This window comes from Patella vulgata, chromosome 4 (assembly GCF_932274485.2).
Source record: "Patella vulgata chromosome 4, xgPatVulg1.2, whole genome shotgun sequence".
Taxonomy (NCBI): domain Eukaryota; kingdom Metazoa; phylum Mollusca; class Gastropoda; family Patellidae; genus Patella; species Patella vulgata.
In genome coordinates this window covers 15,396,676-15,402,681 of record NC_065882.2, presented here as the reverse complement: position 1 = coordinate 15,402,681, position 6,006 = coordinate 15,396,676, and positions in this window count along the sequence as shown.

Here is a 6,006-nt window from a genome sequence, read left to right as displayed (position 1 = left end):
GTTACGCGAGAGCTTGTTCATTTTATTCTGATTTTTTAAGTAGATCGAGGCATTTGTCATCTAAGCTTCAACCACAGGGATACTTGCGAACTAAACTTATTAAAACCTTTAAAAAGTTTTATGGGCGTCATATTGACTTGATTGGTAAATATAACATGTCTCTCTCGGCTATTATTCTAGATATATTTAATTGACGCGTATACACTATCCCTAATAATGTCTGTCTACTACATCGTTAACACTGTTCATCACGTGCATTTTGCATACCGATAGTTCATTGAACAATCACACTATTTTACCGAGATTTCGCCTAAAAGTTTGGATGCAGCTATGGCGGGTGAGGCGCCAGGCAGGGTAAGCTTACACTATTTTGCCTATACCGTTTTTTAGGACTTCGAATTTTGTCTAATGGTTTGGATTGTTCGTACTTGGTTTTATTTTATTAAGTAATACACATGGTTACTAAGGTTGTAGCTTCTACTGCAAAGCAACAAATTATCCGTTTAGGGCAAAAAAACTTACGTCGGCCTTCGAGAAACCGGAGTAAAAAAATTATATCTTTTCGTAAGTAAGAACGAAACTCCACATTAAGTAATTAAGTAATACACATGGTTACTAAGGTTGTAGCTTCTACTGCAAAGCAACACGTTGTCCGTTTAGGGAAAAAAACTTACGTCGGCTTTCGAGAAAACGAAGTAAATAAATTATATCTTTTCGTAAGACTGTTTTTATTAAGGTACGCTTTTCTCTTAACGTTACGAACTTTTCCAAATATTCATTTTGCATTATCTCTTTTTGGTCAGCGGTCAGCTCTTTATATCTAAATCTTACATAAAGTAGGTTTAAGAAATCAAAGTGTCAACGGTAGATATTCTTCCGAATGGGTGTGGGGGAGGTGGATGACCGAACGGTTAGCACGTGCGCGCTGTATCATAAGGTCTGTCATTGAGTTAACTGTCGTGTTTTCGATTCCCCGGGTGTACGTGACAAGGAGTAGGATCGTCTGTCCAACCTCGTGGATTTTTCTCCGGGTCCTCAGGTCTCCTCCCACTGCTAAAGACCCCTTACGCGCAAGCGAATTATTGAAATAAAAATTGAACCATGTTAGTCCCGAAATGACCTAGTTTGAATCGAGTGGTCGTCCCCCCCCCCCCCTCTACGCGCAAGCAAATTATTGAAATAAAAATTGAACCATGTTAGTCCCGAAATGACATAGTTTGTGTCGAGTGAACGTTAAAGCCCCCCCCCCCCTCTCTCTCTCTCGAATGGTGGAAATACAAAGAGGTCCATCAACAGATATTAGCGATTTCACACGTGACGATGGCTTTTGATAATATCCGTTGATATAACTACAGTGGATGTTGAACTTTGACAAAGTTCCATATTATCTTTGTAAATACTGAGGGTAATTGAAACATATTTGAACTTAAATTCATTTTAGAGACCCAAACATCATAATATAGTCGTTTGCAAGAAATGAAATGGGGTTTAACGTCCTACTGTTCTGCCCCGACTGGGTTAATGAAGACGATACATTGTGCTATGAGGGAAAGTTTTCCCGGACAGCGGCGATGTGGCCTACTCTTATATCGAATTCCAACTGCCAATGTACACACGGGATCTCGGTTTTTCGTCCCATCCGAACAACTATACGTTGTCCCTTGCCAGACCCTACACCCTGCACCTCGATAAACTTTCTGGGTCAACGCAGGGATCGAACACAGGATCAACAAGTAAGCGAGTTTGGAAGATCCCTCAATCCTTCAAACAAGTAGGACAGGCTCGATCGTATACGAAAATAAGACCATCTTAAAAATTGTTATAGATAGATGTCAAATGGGTGCAGAAAAGTAGGTCGTTAACCCCAATTTCATTTCGTACATCATAACTTTGATTATAGCCGAACTCGATCGTGTTGGAATGGAAACCCACAGAAGTTCTTTTAAAAATAAGTAGCGATATATACCTTCAAGCTAAAACACGCCTATCTCACTGCCCTAACATTGATTTTGTGGAATAAACTTCATTTAATGGCGATTAATCCTCGGTTTGATTGATCTACTTCCGGTTTGTCACCTATCAGTCGTCATTAGCGTGATTTATTAAATTTATTTCATGTTATCATAATTACGCTTTGAGCGGTATATTCACTAGATATTAATCATTTGCTAATTAATAATTTTCTAGGATGGGGTTAGAACGATAATAATATTTACAGTTTTATGATTGTATCTACCTCTAACTAAATAATGTTTGAGATATTTGTCATTCTTATATTAAGATCAAAACTACTTTGATTTATGTAAACATACTAATAAGTACAAGATAACCCGGGGGGGGGGGGGATGGCCGAATGGCTAGCACGTGACAAGGAGTATGATCGCCTCTCCCGCCTCGTGGGTTTTCTCCTGGTCCTCCTGGTTTCCTACCACTGCTAAAGACCCCTACGTGCAAGCGAATTATTGAAATAAAAAATTAAATCATATGTTAGTCCCGAAATGGCCTAGTTTGTGTCGAGTGGACGTTAAACCCCATCTCTCTCTCTCTCTCTCTCTCTCTCTCGCAAGATAACCCCAACTACACATGTACCATGAATGAAAGAAATGGGGTTTAACGTTCTCCTTCATCAGCCCAGTCGGATCAGAACAGTAGGGTGTTAAACCCCATTTCTTTCATTTCGTGTAACGTTCTCCTATTAATCACCATCCGGACAAATGTAGACGGGACATAAAAAAGAATAGATGAAATTAGTTTAATGTCCCATTTTTCTGCAGCTACCGGGCTAATGTAGACGGGACACAAACAATGAATGAATAAAATGGGATTTAACGTCCCACTTTTCTGCACCAATCGGGCTAATGACGGTACACATAAACAATGAATGGATGAAATGGGTTTTAACGTCCCATTTTTCTGAACCTAAAGGGAAAATGAAAACGGGACACATAAACAATAAATGGATGAAACGGGGATTAACATGATACCATTCGGCACCATCCGGGATAATAATGTCCTGACCCATACACGACGAGAAACCCAGAAGACTAACCCGCGGACCAGATACATGGACTTCGAGCAATAATCGATAAAATAACATCAAATCAAGTGAATGGGAGCCGTGCATGGACAGTAGCGTACACAAAGGGAAATGACAATTGTATTTCATCTTATATGAAATATTTAAAATGACATCTCATATTCTCAAATTTCTGAATACTAGGCATACAATCAAGGGTTTGATACTGGGATTAACCAAACCTATTTACAACACTGGAGTGATATATCTGCATTCAAAATGAACACAAACAAGGAACAGAATTAATCAACATTGTAAAATTCTAGCGGATGTGTTTACAGAGTATCTCGGTATTTGTACATGAAAGAAACTAAACTAAAAGCTATTCATAAAGACGGGAATAACCTACGTCATGCAGTGTGTTATGGGGATAATGAAACTCCAATTGTCAATGGTTCTTTGTGAAAACGTGAAAGATAAATCCCACCCGAGTGCAAAGAAAGAATTGCTGCTATCATTAAAGGTGACCATTTGAGCGAAAATACCAGCCACAATCCATTTACTTTCCTCTCCTGCTGAGTTAGAACATCAATTCGTTTCCGATACAAGGCAAGGAAATATAATGGGGTTGAACGTCCTTCTTTTCTGCACCGACTGGGCTAATGAAGTGGAGCTTACGCCATGCAGTGGTTTATGGGGAGATTTTCGCTCGGACAGTGGCGCTACCGCCTACTCTTATTCCCATCTCCAACTCCCACAGTGTCTTTTCCGTGCACACTGATATATACATGGGACTTCGGTCCGAACGACTAGTTGATGTACCTTGTCCCACTCCCTGTGATATGCACCACCGGCAAGGGAAAACCAAGACGAAACTATCTCAAGTCACCGTGACTCCCTCCAGATTATCAACACGGCTACAGAATTGACCAAGATTTTGTAATATTTTATCCAACCACAGCTATCTTCTAAGGGGCGATTTCGATTGTATTTTGGAGAATAAAACTGCTTACTTTTGTGTTAAAATTCCTTAAAATCCTCTACCTTAGGGCCGAGCAACTAACTCAATATACGTGATACAAAACAACTTAAACACGTCAGTCTTCATCTGGAAATGGAGACCGGTGTCTAGAGCTGTATTATTCTGTGTCTGGATAAAACCAGATTTTTATTTTATAAAAATAACCTGAAGGTGAAATTTACCTTTCGTTATCAAGTACAGCACGTGGGTCATGCACTGTATAGATCTGTAATGGAACGGCAATAGATTATCAGGTCACCCAACCAAAAAATTGACCCGAAATCTTAAAACGGTTAGGTGTCCGGATAAGCGGTCTTGACGTTCACGTCCAAACGGCTCAATATTTTGAACTAACATTTTTAGACAATGTCAATACACCATCCCTCTATATTTTGGCGCTTAAATTTCATACGTGCATGGATTTTTATTTCTGAGACTCTGTTAAATGCAGCAAAACGTCTATGCAGACCAGATTTTTTTTTTGCCCTAAATCAGTTCTTAACCATACTTATATTGTAGAAATATTATCCAAAGCCTGTTGTAATCCATGCAATATCACTGCCATCCAAGGGTCTAGAGAACTGATAATTGGCTTGCCCTAGCTGCTCGATCAGCTGGGTCGCTTGCGAAATTAAAATGTAACCGAAAATTTATGAAGGTGTAGAAATACTGATATTTAGAAATATGCCAACCAGTCGGCCTACAACAATCAATTGGTGCTCCGAGCCAAGGTGAAAAGGAAAACAAACGTAATAGATCAAATTTGTTTAATACGGTCTTGTTTAAGCCATCGCCCATGCCATCTTTAGCTAACATTTGAATTGGGAATTTAAGGCAATTTTCAACTTTAACGGTTCTCTCATTTCGATGAGTTCACAGTCTATTTTGCGAACGACAGCAACTTATATTTCATTTGTCCTAGTGAACTCCTAGTGGGGAATTTCATTAATTTTACACTTTACTTAAGTTTTAAATTTTTTTGGGCCTATAGTGTACTCCGCCTAATTAATAATTTAGCCAGAAGCCATAACGCACGTTTAAATGGGCTAAATCGCTATTCTTTGGCACCTAGAAATGGACAAAAATGGGTAGCAACGCACATAATAATGTAATATGAATATATAAAAACTGAGTTACATTCAATCGTTTACTGTTTTTACTGTAATTTCTAATCAATTATGTTCGACGAAATACGCGAAGAGTGCAAATTGAATGGCAGTCTTTGGCGTCTGGTTCTTGCACTCTATTCTGGTAGTCGTCCCGTGTGGGTTCTGTTTAGCCTCGTTCATCCAGTCACTTCATTACGAATGGCGCTCAAAACCATTCGTGTGCAAGTTTAAAATATTCACTGTGTCTTAAATATTGGATAAAGTTTAAAATATTCACTATGTCTTAAATATTGGATATCAGAAGCCTATCTTTTCACAGTAAGATAACAACATCAATGTTGATTTAAATTGATCAATACGTCGTGTTTACAATGTCGAAGACTGTGTAATTAAAAACTTAGCTACTTTATGTTAGAGATCAAGAAGTGGTCAAGAAGATTTTCGTATTTTAATTCAACTGGATGACCAACTCTCCACTCAATGTGATAAATTGTGATGGTGATAAAAATGTATGTATGTACATATTTATGTACATAGTTTTTTAACTCGCCACATGGATAACAAAAGACGATCATGTGCCATCTTTTGTTTAGTCCATATAGTTAAAGGGAGATAACTGCTTCTATAATGGGTGGTAGTCGACCTCTAAACAGGTAACACAGCAACAGAATATGCATAACTTGCTAACAAATAAGTTCCCTTGTCTCAAAACCTGTCAAACACCATCAAGGGAAATCCGATTTGATGTTGACCGTACCCATTTTAAAGCAGATAGTGTAAAGGGAAATAACTCGATAAAGTGTGGACTTTGACCACTAAATATATTTCGCTGAAATTAATCTTATTCTAGCTGATTCCCG